This window comes from Phalacrocorax aristotelis, chromosome Z, assembly GCF_949628215.1.
Source record: "Phalacrocorax aristotelis chromosome Z, bGulAri2.1, whole genome shotgun sequence".
Lineage (NCBI taxonomy): Eukaryota > Metazoa > Chordata > Aves > Suliformes > Phalacrocoracidae > Phalacrocorax > Phalacrocorax aristotelis.
In genome coordinates, this window is record NC_134311.1 from 78156733 (window position 1) to 78174765 (window position 18033).

General features: G+C 45.8%; 1 protein-coding gene across 2 annotated transcripts in view; it reads left to right on the forward strand.

The window, feature by feature from the left end:
* Positions 1-7077: 7077 nt before the first annotated feature.
* Positions 7078-18033, forward strand: part of ARK2N (arkadia (RNF111) N-terminal like PKA signaling regulator 2N) — a 44199-nt gene continuing 33243 nt past the window's right edge. For both annotated transcript variants that reach the window (XM_075078286.1, XM_075078288.1), the window contains exon 1: positions 7078-7273. The gene's annotated coding sequence lies outside the window, so the exon portion shown is untranslated. The remainder of the gene's footprint in view (positions 7274-18033) is intronic.

The following is an 18033-nucleotide window of genomic DNA, read 5'->3' on the forward strand; positions in this document are numbered from 1 at the left end:
CAGCCTCCTCACCTTTTGACCTTCTTCGCATCATTTCTTTCACTGCGATGGGGAAGAATTGAAGGACATTCCGAGAGCCGCTGCTTGTGGGAGTCTTCAGCTGGAGGGGGTTGCTGTTTAGTTTCAGGTTTTTAAATCAATATGTTAGGAAAGGGATAGCTGCAGTAGTTTCATGGCTATTTATCTTCAATTCCTTCTGGGCTAGAAATCAAGATGTCAAACGCAAGTGGACAAGCCATTCCTCGTACATGTGGGCTGAACTGGCTAAGGGGAAATTACCTCAGAGGTGACTGATGTGAAATCTAGAGGACGTGTAGTAGTGCAGGGGTGACCGCAGGTACAGCCACTGCTTACCAAAAAAAACATCGGAAGAAGGCAAGGGAGTATAGTCTTTGAACATGGGAAGAGCAAGAGCATAATCTGATCTTCCCTGTTGTGGAAGGGGAAAGAAGTCATGGTCATGGAAGGCGTCAGAACGTAGCTGGGTAGGCATCAGAGAATGATTTAACAAGAAAGCTGTTGTAAGGCACTGGAGGTCATGGCCTGACAATTAAGGAGTCTTAATCACTGGAGACTTTTAGGAGCAGACCAGAAATGCTTTGCTTAGGTGTTTATAAGCATGGGAGCATTGATCATGCTTTGGGCTAGAAAGATGGGTTAGATAAGGGCTTGAGGATGCTACCAGCCCTGCTTTTCAATGCGAGCCTGAAGAATTACTCTGCTAACATTAGATGAAGCCTTTTATTCCCACATGTGTAACCATGACTCAAGGCTTGGGAGGATTTCCCAGGCTGTGGCACTCCCTTAGCACCACTGAATCAGGTAACACTGCACCAGCTGTGAAGCCTAGGCAGTGTGTTCTTCCCCCTGCGCCCACGGGGTGGCTGCCGCTATTTCACAGCATGTGCTGCGTCCCATTCATTGGCAAAGAGCCCGAATATAGAGAGCGGCCGGGCCAGGCTCTGACTCGGGCTGTCCACAGATAGCCACGTGTTGCTTCCTAGCACTGGAAACACAAGGAGGGAAAGAATACCCAGCAGCTGCATTCGAGCTGTGTGCCACAGCTGAGCCATCTGCAGCACACACAACATTAAATCAGGGCCAGTTGTCAGGTCCGACAGTTCAGCTTCTGATGGGAACGAGGAAAGTCAAATAAACAAGATTTATGCAGCTGGTGCACTCTCAGTAACATTTCTCAGCTCTTTGGCTATGTGTCTGCACAGGCAGGGTGCCTTGCAGGGCAAGCAGAGATGTCCTTCCTTGCTGTTGGTATTTTGGGGCGGTCCAGCTCTTCCAGCGCAGGGATGGGGGTGCCGGTGCAGGAGCACCTCGTGGAGGTCCTACCAAGACAGGGGCCAGCCAGCCTGCCTTCCCACGAGAAAATGTTTGATCTGGAGCTTCATCTTCTTCCCTGGCAGCTGTTGAGTGTTTCCATGGAGGTCACAGTGGGTGGTGAGATGTGTGGCACCCTGGAGGGAGGGACGCTGCCAGCTGAACCCCTCGGCTGTTGTGTGTTATGAAATAATCACCTAACTGAGATGACATGACTGCCTGGAGAGGCCTCCGCTGCTTCAGCCTGTCTTCAGATTACATCAGCTGCTCTGTGCTGAACTCCCAGCTTGAGTTTTGGAGACACTGGTCTATTAACACCTGCAAGCCGAGAGCAGCTGTGCTTGCAGGGAGCTTTGCATGGGGCTCCCGCAGCTCTGGGGCAGCTGCCCATGGCATGGGACATTGCAGGGCTGGAGCCAGAGCCCGGCCGAGCTGCAGATCCCCTGGTTTTACGAACAAAGGGCAAAAGGTGTGCACCACCTTGTCACCGTGCGCTCCGTTCCTCTTCCTGGAAAATGTGAGGGTACAAATTCCACCTGAGAAGAAAAAAAAAACAAACAAAGGAATTGAAATTATGCACTAGACGTGAAAAACAGTGTTCAACCTCAAGTGTAAACCTGTATATGTTTTACCACAGAGTGACATGCTGTTCTTATCAGGCCAATATGCAAAACAGTAATTACTTTAGGACATAGATTAAGAATCCATCCCCATATTAATTAGGGGGTAGGGATTTATTTAAAAGAAAACATTCAGGTACTAAAACCAGAATAATAAAAACAAAATGCTAGAGAAAAGCAAAATACGTGAGGCAAATTTAAGGCTACTGAGCCAAAATACGTACCTATTTACTCAAAATGCATTGACTCAAAAGATGCGAATGGAATCTCTTTTGTCTACATATTTCAGGTAGTACTACAGAAATACACTATTTGTTGCAGACATTTCATTGTGGTTGCTTTTCAATCTTCCTTTGAAAGTATTTAAATTTTTCCTTTATTCATATCAATACTCTAGTAGATATAGAATGTTAATATAGGACTTCATAATTAAATGCAATTTAAAAAAATATTAAAATAGTTTCAAGATTTATTTTGGAAGTAAGGCAGTTGCATTTTGTACCGTTTCCAGTAAAACACTCCAAATATTCTTTTACTACTCAGTTCTGGTTTGGGTACTTACAAGAAGATGTGTCAAATTGTAAGTGTACTTAAGAATTTTTTAATTATATCTAGTACTGAACAGGCCTTGGCTGGGAAAGATTTTGTATTTATGAGCTATTCTTTGAATTTTTATATTACAGGGGCCGCAGCGAAACGGTAGTAATCCTGGCCCGTGCTGCCTTGCACACTGCAGGAAATCCTTCGGTTTGTCTCTGAGTACGCAATTGCTGTGAGTAACTTCAAGCGGCTTTAGAAACATCTTTCATTTTCTTAAATGCTCACTTCATTAAAAAAATTCAGCCCCAGGCTGGAAGGATTTCTGCTTCTCCAATTCAGAAATATGTCTTCTGCAAAAAACCTGCACCAGCGAGTAAGCCGAGGCTTTATCAATAAGTGTCTGTTTAAAGTAAAACTTGCATTTCCTTCCCTCTTCGCTGGGTACCAGCTACGTGGGAGGATACAGTGCTGCCTCCATCTGCCTCGGAGTCGTTCAGCACTATACTGCCCTTCCTGAAGCATGTAATCTCTGGTAAAAAAAACCCCACATCTCCAAAACTAGGACCTAATCTAATAAATGCTTCCTCTAGCCCCTTGCTAAAGATGCCTTTAATGCTAATTAAGCAGCACAACCAATATTGGCTGGTAAAACCCTGCAGTGATGGAAGTTTTTCTCTCTTCCTTCCCCCAGAGCCGAGGGCCATGGCTGAGGGGCTGGTGAACCCCGCGGTGTCCTGAGGACCTTCCTGTGGTCCCCATTCGGCTGCCGCTGGTGGCTGCGGAGGAGCCTGGGTGACTTCCCGAAGGAGCAGGAGTGCAGCGCGGGGACGGCTTGGCTGGGTTTCAGCGGCGCATTTGTGATTTCAGATGCTTGGCAGCCCGCAGCCCAGCTTGCAAAATGGGCGTTGTTTAAATGTTACTTGGAAGGTGAAGTTTCTATATATTCCTTCTGCAGAGGATGCTTAGTCATGTGCCTACAGATGCCGCCGTCGGATGCGTGAGGATGAGATGAGAAAAGTCTCTCTCCCAGTCTCGAGCTGGAGGGAAACTTTTGGCTTGGGGCTGGTTGCGAGATGGGAGCAGGGACGGACGAGCTCTGCTCCCTCTGCAAAGAGCCGGGTGAGGGAAGCTCTCCTGCAAACCCTCTCGAGCCAAAGCGCTCTCACAAACAGCTTTTACTTTGACACGGGAGCGTGGCTTGGGGCTGCTCCTGCCGTCTGCTCCAGCGCTGAGCTAACTTCCTCCCATTGTCTTTGGGGAAGCGCAAGTGCCGCAGAGGAGAGGTGGTGGTGGTGATGGTCCCCTGGAAGCGGAGGCGCAGCGCTGCACCACCGGGCCCCTCTGCAGCTTGTAACCAGTTTGCAGGATTCCTATGCACAAAATTCACCAAACACATGATATTTTAAAAGCACAACAGTATTTATTGCTCTATTATAGCCTCGAATAAGCAGTTACTAGCATATTGCTCTATTACAGCCTTGCATAAGCAGTTACTAGCGTATTGTTTCCCCGTTATGAGAGTCTTACCAACCCGACTATGCCCGAGACACCGCTGAGCAGGAGGGTGACCATTAGCGGGGTCACCACAGAGAAGGGAGGTAGCTGCGGCACCTTCAGGGCGTCCCCTGTGGTTCGTAGAGTCTGTGCCCTCTCTCCTCTCTCCGCTTCGAGCCGCGCTTTTTCATACCCTCAGCAGACGGGGTGGAAAAGTACTGACTAGACGTTGCCGCGCGCGTGGCCGGGGCAAGCAACAAGGCCTGCCCGGTGCGTGCCCTGCCGGCGAACAGCAGCCCCCGGATGGCAACAACATATTGTTCAGTAACAATCCTCCCAGCTCCCTTCTTCAAGGCCGCGTTCTCACGGCTCTGTTCAGCTTGTAATTTTCCATCGTGGCCGTACACAGAGCGTCATCTCAAATCCCTCACACACAGCTGAAGGAGCCTCCACTGCTCCCTTCCCCTGTGGTCCTTTCTAGAGATGCTCCACTGAGACTCCCATTTCTCAGCCATGTTTCTTCATGGCGGAGGAGGTCTTACCACTTCCTTGTGGAGGTAACTAATGCTGAAATCATTTCACTCTTGACAGAGGCGGTCGAAGAGGGATAAAACAGACCCAAAGGAGCATAGGGCTGCACTCCCTAAATTCCTGTAGCCAGCACCATCTCTTGACTTTCCTCCCCGCCTTCCTAATCTTTCAGCCCATCTCCCTGAAAATTCAGAATGAGTCCCCTGGTATTTCTCCTAATCTGGCGTTTAAAATCTTAGGCAATAAAGCTTTCACCACTTCCCTTAGGGAGACAATTTTCCAGCCTACAGTTCTCCATTCAGAAGATTTCCACCCTGATTCTCAGCTTAAACATGCCCTTCCTTAATTTCACCCCATTAAAATCATTAATGTATCACCAGTTGTCTCCCTTCATGCCACTTGCTTCATTCAAATATTTACAGATCACTAATGTCTCCCTGCTTAGTCTACTCATTCCATTGTACCTATAATAGTCAGAATTCCCTTTTTTCTTTCGCAGTGCCTCCAGGCTGCCGGTTCCTTCAGTCGTGGCTCTTTGAGCTCTTTTCCCTTTATCCCTCTCCTCGCAAACGCAAGGCAGATGCTCACCGCCCTCGCCTGTGCCGTTACGCTTTTCTGTACGCCGTCCAAAACTGCACCGCCTGTTCCTCGCTGCCGTGTCCTAACGCCTGTGCGACAGTGTGCCATCCTCCGGGTGTCTTTCAGGAGTCGTGCCTCCAAAGCACATCCTTCCCTCTAAATACAGATTCTGGTTTATTCTCCCAGAAGTAGCCAGCCAGGCTGCGGAGGTTGATTTTAGTTGGTGGCAGGGCATGGCTAGAGCCACGTAGGAAATCAGAGCAGACTCTGGATTAGAGCCCCCAGCAGCCCCACACAGGGCAGGTTTTATATTTTCCTGAGTACAGATTTCGTTAGCGCCCTGCTGGTTCCCTCTTACGCTGACACCGCCAATATTGGATGCGCCGAGGCGGCTGGTGCTCTCGCAAAGGAAGTTTTTTACATGTTTGGTGAGAAATATCTTGCAAAGTACTGTTTTAGAAGAGAATAATGAAATCCTGAATATGTAGCTCTACTTCTACCTGAATCCCTCTCTCATTCTTATTTCTCCTCAATGTGATAAACACTCCTGATGTACTATGTAAAGTCTTTGTTTCCCAGGACCGCGTACGTGGTTTGGGTGGTGGAGGGGGTAGATGAAACGCATGTTTCTATATAAACTCTTCAGCGGATTCTGTGCCACAAGTAGTGGCTGTGGAGGAGCGGGATCCTCCAAGGGTGCCTCTGCTGCACGTTTAACACTTGGATCTCCTAGGTGTTTGTAGGCCCTAATGAGGATTTAGGGACTATACTGAAGTGATTGCTGCCACCTGTTGCCAAGTTGCAGAGCGCTACCGACAATGTGTTGTGTAGTTGCGCAGCATATATGCCCCAGGGCTGCAAAGTTAAATACTCTGATTAAGAAACATCAGAACAATGTTGTAATGTCGTACTAATTGCATGCCACGCTTCCCCCGCCCAGGGATCTCTGATCCCAGGGAGTGCAGAGGCAGGATCGCCAGGGTCAGTATTGGCAGGAGAAGCAGTGCTGGCTGAGAGACTGGCAGGAGGCCTTTGCAGTGCTGGGCTCCTGCTGCCTTCGCCTCTCCCGAGCTCAGCCCTCCTCCTCACCCGGCCCCTGAACCGGGGGAAGGTGTTTCTTTCTTTATATCTCCTGCTTCTCTTCTGCTTCCCCCTCTGCCTGTCAGCTAGTTCCAACTGCTGTGTTCGGTTTAATAGTAGAACCATGTGGGTGGGAAGGCAGCCTTGAAGGCCACCCAGTCCAACCCCCTGCAGTGAGCAGGGACATCTTCAACACGATCAGGTCGCTCAGAGCCCCGTCCAGCCTGGCCTTGAGTGTGTCCAGGGATGGGGCATCGACCACCTCTCGGGGCAACCTGGGACAGGGTTTCACCGCCCTCACTGTAAAGAAATGTTTTCCTTATATCCAGTCTAGATCTCCCCTCCTTTAGTTTAAAACCATCACCCCTTGTCCTGTCACAGCAGGCCTTGCTAAAGAGGTCACCCCCATCCCTCCTACAGCCCCCCTTTAAGCACTGAAAGGCCGCCATAAGGTCCCCCCGCAGCCTTCCCTTCCCCAGGCTGAACAACCCCAGCTCTCCCAGCCTCTCCTCGCAGCAGGGGGCCTCCAGCCCTCGGAGCATTTTTGCAGCCCTAAAATTCGCAGGCTCCGCTGCGCTGCAGGGAGGCCAGAGGCAGCCGTGTCCCCTCAGCCCGCCGCGGGGCTCCCACAGCCGGCTGCCTCACCCTTCCCCTCCGGTGGGCGACCCACGGCTGCAGCGTGGGGCCCCACCGGGCCCGGGGCTGCTCGGGGAGAGGGATTCCCCCCGCGGGTGTCAGGCCGCGTGTAACACAGCCAGCCCTTCCGTCCGTCCCTCCGCTGCCCTCAGGGCGCCGAAGGGAGGGAGGCGGCGGCTCCGGGCGGCGCCGCGCTGAGCCGTGGGGTGGTGCTAGAGGGCGACGGCGGCCGCTCTACCCGGCGCTCGCCTGCTCCGGCGGCGGCGGCGGCGCAGGGAGGAAGTGACGCCGCGCAGGGGGGCCGCCGCGGCCTCCGGTGACATTTTATCTGGCGTCGGGGGCGGGGGGAGGCGGCGGCAGCGGTGAAGACCCGGCTGCTCCTGGCCGCTGCCGGCCACCCATGCCCCAGCTGCTCCCCGCCGGTGGAGAGGCCAGTTCAGGAGCGGCTCTGTGTCCTGCAGGTGAGTGGCCGGGCCGCCGCAGCCGAGTGGCCACCGTTACCGTTACCCGGCTGGGCGCGGGCGGGAAGCGGCGGGCACCGGGTCCCCTCTTTCCCCCGGTGCTGGCCGTGCCCCGCAGCCGGCGGCAGGGCCCCGCGGCGCCCCGGCGGGCCCGCTCACCTCCCGCCCCCGCCGAGGCGGCCCTGCTCGCGGCCGGGGTCTGGGGAACGGGGGGTGCCCGGCCGGGGGCGCCGGCCGCCCCCGGCCGAGGAGGGGTGACCGCTGGCGGGGCCCGGCGCTGCCCGCAGCGCGGGGGTCCAGCCCCGCCGCCCGCTCTTTTGTGTGTTCACGTCCTAACCTTGCCCGGGATGAGCGGGTGAGAACCGCGCCGCGGCCCCGGGAGGCGACTTCGGGCCGCTTTGTGCTTCCCGGGACTTCGGTGCTGCGTCGCGGGGTCCCCTTCGCTGTTCCGAGAAACAGGCTAACCTTTGAAAACCGAGGCGTGTAACTGCTCCACTTCTACGCCTCTCTAGGCTTTTTTGCTTCTTTGTTTACCTCGGATGTTGTCGGAATATGTTTCGTGTGGAAAAAAACACCCCAAAGTTCAGGTGGTTCGGTGCGTACCTACCCCGAGTTCCCCTTGAGCGCCTAACGTCGCGTGGGCTGCAGATGTGGTTTTCAGCGACACAGCCATCCGAGGGAAATATAAAATTTAACTGTGCTACTTTTTCTTCTTAGAAAGGAAAAAGGTAGTCCAAGCGGGCTTGTAATATTTTAACTATTTCCCCAATCCCAGTACTGTAACTTTGCTTTAAGGTTGTTGGACAACTACTTAGAAGGCCACTTTTTGAAAGACTTGGTGGTTTGGTTTTTTTTTTTTAATTTTACATTGTGTTGCTGGTAGGGAGAGCTTCTACCTTTCTTAAGTAGCTTCTAATTGTATTTGTCTTAGTTTGTTAATAGTGGAGCTAGGCCACTTGTATTAGTTTGTGGGTACCTTTATGAATCCATAACTGCAGTAACTTAGTTAAACAAGGTCTTGGTTGTAACTAGTTACATATTTTAAACTAGCACAAAGTTTCAGCCTTTTTCAAAGGCTGAAAAAACTTGTGTGTAGAGGTGCTATGACGTACATGTAAATCCTGTTTGGTTTTGGCTGTTTTTTCACTGGTGAGTAATTCCAGCTTTTAAAAATGAATGAGTAGTAAGTCTTTGAACCCTACAGCATCTTTTTAAAACTGTAACATTTCCCTTCATTCCCCTCACTAAGTTTTTATTTGGTTTTAAGTCTTCTGTGGTAGTTGTCAAGCATCAGACCAAATAATAGTTTCACTTATAGGCAAGTGCTAGCCTATTTCCAGTGTTCAAGCTAAAATTTTAAGTACAAACGTTAACAGCTGTCCCCTTAGAACAGACAAACATTAAATCTAAAATGTTTTTCATTAAGTATCTTACGTTTCATAAGTCTATTAAAAACCTAATGTTTGACTTTGAGGTGGAAACTGGGTATGGTGCTCTGTGAGGTCTTCATCTTGTGGTTCCCCTGCCCTAGTTAACACCTGTAATTGCTGTTTCTGTGATATAAGAGCTGAAAGTCAGGCAGTCACAACAGTGCAGCTTCCCCTGTTGCCCTGCAGGAGGGAAACATTGCCTTTGTGGGGTGAATAGGTTGTAAAAAGCACTGAGGAGAACAGTAAGTTACTTGTCACGTGTTTGCTAAACCCAAACATTCCCCTCATATACGTGTACGGTGCAGAAGCAGTGAGATGAAGTACGGAGAACTCAGCTGCCCAACAGCAATAATTTTTAACCATCGTTTTCAGAGTATTCCGCACATCTAGGGATCTAGAGGAGTCTGCTGGCAAAAGAAGCTCCAAAGGGGGTGGTTATGTGGCTACTAAAAGCTAATTAAGTACTGCTCTCCGTGGTTTTGGTATATCGGTAACACTGGTGTTTTGTCTAGGGGATTTGGAGGAGGGACGGCGGGAGTGACGGAAGGTGATACGTGAGTTTGGGCAGCTGGTATTTATGCTCAAGTATAAGGATAACAATTCTGACTCATTTTTAAACACTCAAATTTTTAATTATAATGTGTCGGCTATTTCTGTTTGCTCTTCAGCCTAATTGCTAGTTGGCATCATGAAGAGGTGTGATGAGAAATTCCTGAGACATCAGGAAGAGGAGAGGGCTGTGGTCTTACATGTTCTAAGCGTCTGATGTGTACAGTCTAGCTATCCATGTTTGTGCTTGATAAATGCACGAAGGCTGCCTGCCTGGTAGAAATCAAAGTGCACAAACAAGTTGGGAAATGAGTGGATATATCAAACTGGGTACTGCGGAGGGAGAGAAAAGGGAAGGAACCTGAAGCCTCCCATGAGGCGGTTGAGAACAGTCGGCTCGGAGTGGTCACAACACACACAAAGCAAGCACTGCTCCAGCTGATAAGAGAGAGGTAGGAAGGATGTTTGTGTGTGTTTGATAGATCAGTAGATCACACTGGCAGCAATGTCGAGGAGGTGGGGATTAATGAGGTAAGATAAGATTGGATGAACAAAGAGTAAATGTAGAGAATCATGAGGGGCTTTGAACACTGAGCATTAGAGAGATAAGTTGGTGAAACTTGATCAGAGCAATGAGAAATAATTGCCTTGGTTGTCCTGACCCCTCATCTCCTTCCTGTGTATTTACCTTTAAAACACAGGCTTCTTTGCCTTGCCTTGATTCTGTTCACTTTCTTTGCTATCTCTTGGTATATTATCCCATCAGCCTCTTGCTCCACCAAGGATGAGTGTGCCATCTACGATTCACCTCATCAACATCTCACTTAAACATCTGTCAATGAGATGGGAGTCGCTAGGTACCACACTGAAAGCGGCTGCAGAGCAAGCACTTGCAACTGTCTGCTTACCCGCTGACTGAAATGTCACCACCAGGTATCTTAAAGCTTTGGAAACTTTTCAAATGGGTAAACAGTTTCAAGCAACCCATATTTAATTTTCTATAATGTTTCAAACTTAGTGTGTTGATGGTACTTCTTGACAGAATTGGGTCTATGGTCAATCTCAGCTTCTGTGTTTTTATCTGCAGTTGACTAAATGACTTAGAAAAGTGTAAACATTGACAGAAACTGAGCAGCAGATTTAATAACATCTTTACTACATCAGAGTGAAAGATTTAAATACCATAGTTGTAAATGTACAACTTGCACCAGAGAACAAGCACTCTGGGAAAAAAAGTACCAAAACTTGAAAACCTTTGCTGGCTTGAATGTTATTGGTAGCAATGGGTAACCGAAAATGAAGCAGCAGTGGGAGAGGGGGACAGGCATAGCGCTGGAAAGCGCTCTGGGGTGAAGGTGTGTGGTGTGCTGCACGTTGCTGCACAGTTACAGCTCCGAGATAACCTGAGGCTTACGTGGCAAGGAAACCACTTTTGCCTTGGTTTGCCAGTACGTGAATCAAAGGTCAGCAGAGGACCGACACTAGTGCCTTCAACTTTAGCACCGTACCTCGGGAGTAGCTGAACTGTTACGACTGCGGAATCTGTGGCAGCAAATGTTATTGAGAGAAACTTAGTACAATTTTCGTCATGATCTGTGTTATCTTTCTGTTGTCTTTGTTCTAGGTTTTAAATGAGTAATGCAGTTCTAAGTCTGCGACTTGTTGTGTAGAATGTAGTGTCTACAAATGTGCAATTCTGAGCAAAAGGAAAACTGGGTGAAAGAGACACTAAATGAAAAAGTGCATACAGTGTAAATACTAGCCTCTGCAGTTGCTTTCTCTGACATCTCTGAGCTAGGCTGGAGTGACTGACACCTTCTCACTTAACTGAGTGTTACTGCTAAGGTTGTGGTTGCTGGTTCCCACTTGTTAGTGTTCCCTCTTCACATGTCTCATCAGCACGTATAGAGCCTGTACAGTATAGCAATTTCTTCACAGATATGGCTTACTTTCTGCAGCTGGGGCACACATCGATTACTCATTCGGGACTGAAAATGAGATGTGGCTCAGTCACTGAGGTGTTGCCTTTACAGCACTGCAGATGCATTATCGAATGCACAGGGAGGTCAAGTAACATGCCTGTGGTCATTTGGTGAGTCAGCTTTAGGTTGGGAATGATCCAGCCCAATATCCCCTTTTATTTAAGAACATATTTGGGGTTTTATATCAATTTGACCACGTAGTCATTCATTTGAATGCACAGAAATTGATTCAAGCAGCAGAGTAGTGTACAGGCTTCAGCCGTATCGCTCCTTGTGATATCTGGTCACCAAGAAGACAGCTTAAAAGTGGTTAGGACTCAGCCTGACAGTTTTTTAATCATTAGCAAAACAGGTGGTCACTTTTTAGTTAAATGCAAGCATTTAAGACTCTTACAAGCTAGCATTTTTCTTAAAATATATGTGGATCATGAATTTGACTTTATAGTGAGACTTTTGCAGTGTCCTGCACAATGTTCTTCAGATTTGATGCTTCGGAATTTCCTGGAAATGAGCAGGAAGAGCGAGGCCATGACTAGATAAGTATTCTTCTTACTACTTTTCTGCTGTAATGTTTGCTTCACAGTGCTTGGTCATCAGTCTTTCAAGACTTACTTTAGAGAAGGCAGATTTCACGTTCATTCATCCAAAATGGGTAGAGACCAAGTGACTCATAGTAGCAGAGCTGGGAATAACTAAGACTTTATAAATACCAGTTGTCTGTCTGATGCAGTTATTACCTTTTCAGTCATTTGTTTTTCATTGGGAATATTACATTTCTATGATACCAGTTGGAGGTTGGTACTGTACACTCCAACGGTATTGTCAAACTTTCTGAAGTGAAAAGAAGCAACTTGATGTTTTAGCCAGCTAAGGTTAAAACAGTGCTGTTCTTTTGTACTGTGGCTTTCTCATAGCAGTCCCCATGAGCTGAATTACAGATAGATACAATTTCAGTTGTCAATAGCCATGGTTCCTCCAGATCTGGTAATGCCTTTTAGTCAGGACTATGCAGAATCTGTGAGGAGCTATTAAAAAAGCACTTCTTTGAATGTTGTTTTTAAAAGCCTTTAAGGTGAAGCTTTATTGTCCATGATTACAGTTACTGACCTTAATAAGTCATCTTAAAGGCAATTCACAGGCTTTGGATCACTGTAATGAAGTCCAGAAATTGTTGAATACCCTAAAACTAAGCTAGGGAAATTCAGTTAATATCTTGCCAGAGTTAGCTAATTATTGAGGGCTTATGAAGTTATAGACCTCACCTCAATTTAAAGTTGGTTTGACAACAGACACTTTATTTCCCTTTTTTGTTTTACAAGATCAAAATGGTTTTTCTACTTTAACACCTGTAGTGGACTTTGCTGTTTGTATGGAACTCACTGAACTACAGCAGTAACAAGACTATGCTGAATGAACAGACTGGGGTCAAATTAATACTTGATGCTCTTTTTTCTTCTACCTCCCCTTTTGCTGGGGAAAGTGTATATATTGTTCACATCTCCTGTTGCTAACCATTAGTTTTATTCTTAAGAAAGCTCTGCCAGCTAAGCCTCTCTTTCCTAAATCAAGAACAGTAATGCAACAAATAATTTTTGGGGTAAATGGTGCTTTTATTTAAGGTTAAGTTTTTGGACGATTGGGGTTGTTTGGTGTTTTGTTGTTGGTTTTTTTTTTTTCCTCCTGTCAGTATTTGCATGGTACTAATGAAAACTACCAATGAAAACTACCTTTTAACTTTCTTTTCCTCTTTATATAGGTGATAACTTGGTATCTGCTGTTGTTTCATTTCTGTAGTCAAATATATGCAAAGTCTTTTGTATGTTGTGGGAAAGAAATGTCTGTTGCCCGGTCTGTCTGTTATCCTCTCAAAGTAGAGGTCAAATTTCTACGCCTCTGCCAAGTGGTAGTAAATACTGTAGGAAGTATCTGATCGTAAAACCCTTGTTACAGGCATTATTTGTAATGCATATGTAACTGGCTTTTGGTCTGACACTTCTGTTTTTTGAAACACCTGGAATAGCTTTTGTTCATTTGTAGAACCACCTAGTGTTTACTGCATGCTATTTTTTCATCTGTTTGCCAAAAGCTTGTTCTAAATTAACGATCTCCTGCACTGTCCTTTTTCTTAATCAGGCTTTGTTCTCCTTCCATAACAGTCTGTGCCACAGCCCCTCTAATTCCACCAGCATCCACAGATGTTTTTCTATGCCTGTGGCATCCTACAAGAATTTAACTTGTGTTGTGGCATTAGTTTCTTAGGAAAGCTCAGCTAAGGAGGAGGGTGTTAGGTTAGGTTAGCTGTGCTCTTGAGTATTGTTCAGTGGCACGGGTGAGCTTTCTTGGTGAGAAGGTAGCAGGTTATTTCCAGTGAAGCTACACCTGTTGCTTACTGAGTCCTAATTAGGTCATGACAGACCAGAGTCATGAGTGCTTGCTTCTTCAGGAGCACTTGGGACATGTAAAGGCGATGGTACTGATCGTTAGAAATCCAGTGGGTGCTGAAATCAACTGGCACCTCTAACTACTGGTCACAAATGATCACGGGTTTGGTGTCAAGAACAGCCCAACAGCAGCTGGTATCTTACCGCTACTAAAGTTTTCACAATTTGAATGCAAAGTGACTTTGCCTTTAGTGTGACGATACCGTTTAGTTTTCAGTAACATACCTATGGCAAATTCATGATACAATATTTAGGTTTTATACTGCTAACTTAATTATTAAAGCAACAAATGAATAATCTTAGTAGATTGTGGATGAGAAAATGACTGGAGATGAGGGTTTGGCTTACAGTTCCTTTCCAGCCTTTTTGTAGAATTTGGGCATGTCACCTGATCTTTCCAGACCATAAAATGGGTATATTACTGCCCCGTGGCAGGAGGGTACTGGCTTAAGGCAAAGACACAGCACTGGTATTGAATTAAAGTATTTGAAGCTTTAAAATACCTGAGGGTTGGTTTTGTTTATTTGCTGTGTACTATCACGTAGCAAAGGTGTGTAAAAAGGACCGATCGTAAAATACTTAAACTGTAGAGTCACTTAATATTGCTTAACTCATCTTTTTTTAAACAGCTGTCATAAATCCATACCACTTCTAGTTCAGCTTGAGCTTTCAGATAGCTGTAGGAGAGGGGTTGATGTTGGTGAGTGGCTGTGCGAGCTATGCAAGTACCCGCAAGTCAGCCCCGGGCGGTTGTCGCGTCGGTTAGGTAGGCAGCGCTGTTAGGGGAAAGGAACCTTACACAGAACTAGGCAAAACAGCTCTCATCTGCTGAGAGTATCTGTCCTCCTGATGGCAAGGGCTGTGCAGTTTTGGAGTGGTGTTTTGCCAGATCAGGTGAATGGTCCAGTGCCCCCCCTTGCTCCAGGTCTGTTGCTGCTGCCTGTTGTATAAGGTGCTCAGCTTGCCCTCCTTCTGGACCCTGACCCCGATCTCATTCAGCCAGCTAGCCCCATGACGAGGTGCACAGCTTTCCTCTGGGAAGCTGAATTACAGAGGAAAGTGAAGGGTGCTAACTGGCCCAGCAAGTTGGCAGTTCTGCCTCTTTACAGTGGCAGTGGGCTGTGGGATGGACTCGGGGGCTCCTGGAACTGCAGCCTCTGCCCCATGGTGCTCCTTGCTACTTCAATTTCCAAATAGCAGCAATAGCAGGATACACTTGTGCTGGTCTGTGTTGGACCGGCTTTGATTTTTGGGGGAGACAGCACAAGCCCTTCTCGAATGAATACTGTGTATGAGAATGAATATAGTACTGAGATGACTTATACTTTGAAGTTATATTGCAGTTGTCCTGATCTGCCGATTGGAGCTATTAGTGGATAACACAGTTTTTTATTACTTTCAGGATATTTCAGATAAATGTTCCTAATAGAGAATCTGTGCTCTGAAGGTCAGGATAAATTTTCTACTGTTTTGCTCAAGCAATTTGAAATGTGGCTTTTTTTGTGAGCATTACTTTATTGACCATGGTAGAGCAAGAGCCCAGCACTTCCTGAGAAGAGGTGTGTTTATATAGAATGCCATGAACCAGCAGGGGAAGCACAGAATACATTTCCTTTGAGTGACAGAAAAGGATAGGTAACATGGGAAAATCTGTTAAACTGAAAATACTAGAAAAAAGACAGTACATCCCTATGACTGTACTCAGTAGGATGATCTTCTGCAAGCTAATATACAGCAGAGGGAAAAAGAAATGAAGCATGGCTATTCTAGCATTGATTTCTGCCGTTAGTTTTGTTGAAAGAATAATGAAGAATCTAAGAGCAAGGCGCTTATATTTTCAGTAATAGATACTAATAAAAATATGCCCCCTCTAATTTTTATAGTAGAGGGCACTGTAGACTTTAAATCACTGCACACTTGAGAAAAATAGTTTCACTATGAGAAAGAAATGAGATTTTGGAAAGCTAAGTGCAGCCAACCCTATATGCCTTTCTCTGTATGCTAATGAATTTATTTATGCAAGGACTGTGATTTTTTTTTTTGTGGGATTCCAGTGAAGCTGGTGAATGGCTCTTGGAGGCTTGCGTGCAGCCTTGTGAACTAACCCATAGCTGGTAGTTACCTTTCATTTGAAAGAGGCAGATGATGTGCATTAAGCATTACAGGGCAAAACCCTGTATTTTAATGTAAAGCCCTGCCTCTTTACAATGAAAAATGTTGCTTTTCAAGGTTGCAAAAGATGCTGCACAAACCTTTAACACATATACTTGCCATTTTTATTCAGTCTTGGATAATTTGTATATGCAGCCTGTTGAGCACTCAGTAGGAGCGGCCTATTTTTAACCGTCATTTGTTTATGCAAAACCAGTTGAAACACAGCATTAGTTTAATCCTTTCTTCTTTTGTTTCATGCTGAAATTCTTTTACCGATTCTCTTACCATGTTGGTTGCGAAGGGTCCTATTCTTTAGGATGGTTACCCGGCCTGATTTATGAATCATCTGATAAAGAGCCAGGTCCACTCCCAGAAATCCGCCTTAGGTAGAATTGTATGCCAGTGAGTCAGCTTTAGGGCAGCATTTTCAAAGGAACACTATATAAATTACACTGTATCCATGTGGGGGTGGCTTAGTGTTATGAAAAATCTGCTCTCGAGCATCGTGCACACACATCCACACAGAGCTGAGTCAACTGTCTTGAGTTAAATAGAATGCTGGTCATGCTTCTGTTGTTCTAAGTGCATTGCTATGTGTGACACTTAAAATGAAAAAGAATGTATGGTATCTTGAGGAGGAGATGAACAAGTCCAAAAGACAGCAGGTGGGAAGTGCAGAGAGCACAGGTACTCCTGTGTCTGTCTAGATGCAGATTAGGTTTTTGTTTCATAGAGGCCTCATTGTTTGGATTGATTAGTTTGTTGTTGGGCATGTCTGTATGCGTTTTTTGTGCTCTAATGTTACTGGTGAGTTTGCTGCATTAAGTGTGTTGGCTTCTAATGGAAAGGGAGGCAACTGGAGTAGGAAGAAAGCATGGCCAACATGCATATACACCTACAAAGGGTTTTGGTGAAGTTTTGGAAGTGGCTAGAGTCACATCTTCAGAGTTACGTGGCTCTGTCAGAAGAGGGCATAACCTTGGTCTTTGCCAAAAGTTCTGCCTGTATTAGGAAGTGGATGTTACAGTCAACTAGTCCGTACCCAGGTCGTGTGCTGCTTCTGTCCTTTCTATAAAGTGTTTGATTCAGATTTCTTAACAGGCTTGCTTCAGTTTTTACATTAAAAAAGTCAACTGTTTTCCATAATTTTATTAGCCTCAGTTACATACATTTGCCATTATCTGTCTCACACCTGATTTATTTCATCTGTGCTCAGTTATGTTGGGTAAATGTGAGATGTAATCCACTGGTGATGGAAATGTTTATGCAAGTATGAGCCATTATTCTTTATTCTGTAGAAATATGAAAACATATTCAGATTTAGATGAAAATACTGACTTCTGTGTCACTGGGTCTGTAAGGTAATAGATGCTCTGGAAGGATCGCTGTAGTTAGCTATGTACTCTGAACAAGTAACTCCTACGCATCAGTGCAGTCTAACTTTTCATTTATGTAGTCACAAAAGCTTAAAGAACGTACTTGAAGTTACTTTCTGCAAAAATGTAGGTACAGTTTCTCATTTTTTAAAAAATTACAGCTTGTGAATGAATTGCTAGGGGTGCAAGGAGGTAGTTCCAACTGTTTTCTTTCAGTGCACAAATGGCATTAAAAGACTATGTTCTGCTGGATAATTTTTTTATTTAAACTATTGCTAAAACTGGCATAAGAAGGTGATATGGTTGTAAGCAGGGAAAAGTAGTGATCTGTTGGACTCTGAATAAGAGAATGTGTCAGTAATAAACTAAAGTGACTTCTAACAGCAGGCTGCTCTGAAAAACGTAGTACTTTTGAAGTAAGAATCTGTCAAATCCACAGCTGCTGAGAAAAGGAGCTGGTTTGCTTCATGTAAGCTAGACATTCTTTATTGTTAATCACTTCAATAATAACTAAATGAAAATGTACAAATAAGGTCAGGGTGTCATGGTGTTTATTGAGTGTTTCAGGCTTTACGGTTTGTTTGAGTGAAACTCATTTTCTTCTGGCATTGCAGGGTATATATTTATGAAGAAAGAACATCTACTGAGAGCAAACCAAACAAAAATATTATGAAGGATGTATGAGTGGCCAGTTATTGATAAAGGGCATACAAGCCATGTTCTATATAACTCTTTGTGCAGTAGTATGTATTACTTAATAGCATACATTGCATGATAGTTGTTCTTTAGAAAGCTACTAACACCTCAGAATTTCATTTTTTACTTTTT